Here is a 407-nt window from a genome sequence, read left to right on the forward strand (position 1 = left end):
TTTACAAGATTATAATTTAATTTTTTCAAAAACGTGCTTACACTCTTGAAAAAGCCAAAAATAACACTAATTTTGTTTTTATTCTGTATTTTTTACCTTGTTCTTGGCAAAATTTAACAAAATATTTACCTTTTTTTCCTGAAAAACGTATTAGAACACTTGATAAAGGCAAAATAATTACTGAATTTGGTGTTTTTTGGGCTTATTTTAGCAAAATCTCGCAAAAACGGTGATTTTAGACCTGAAAAATGTGAAGCAAACGAAATAACATTAATTTAGATTTTAATTTTTTAAACAAAACTAAAATAATATCAATTTCAATCTAATTTGGTAATTTTTCAGTCAGTTTTAGCAAAACTTTGGCAAGTATTTTAATTAATTATTTATTTATTTTAAAAACGTGCTAT

The 407-nt window shown here is 23.1% G+C and overlaps 1 protein-coding gene across 1 annotated transcript in view; it reads left to right on the forward strand.

Moving 5' to 3' along the window:
* LOC123007731 (peptidyl-prolyl cis-trans isomerase CYP95-like) overlaps positions 1-407 on the forward strand; it is an 86041-nt gene that overhangs the window by 84904 nt on the left and 730 nt on the right. The gene's annotated exons all lie outside the window — the stretch shown is intronic.

The sequence above is a fragment of the Tribolium madens genome, unplaced genomic scaffold (assembly GCF_015345945.1).
Source record: "Tribolium madens isolate multiple individuals breed KSU strain unplaced genomic scaffold, Tmad_KSU_1.1 Scaffold_3;HRSCAF=73;Tcas5.2_LG2, whole genome shotgun sequence".
In the NCBI taxonomy this organism is placed as follows: domain Eukaryota; kingdom Metazoa; phylum Arthropoda; class Insecta; order Coleoptera; family Tenebrionidae; genus Tribolium; species Tribolium madens.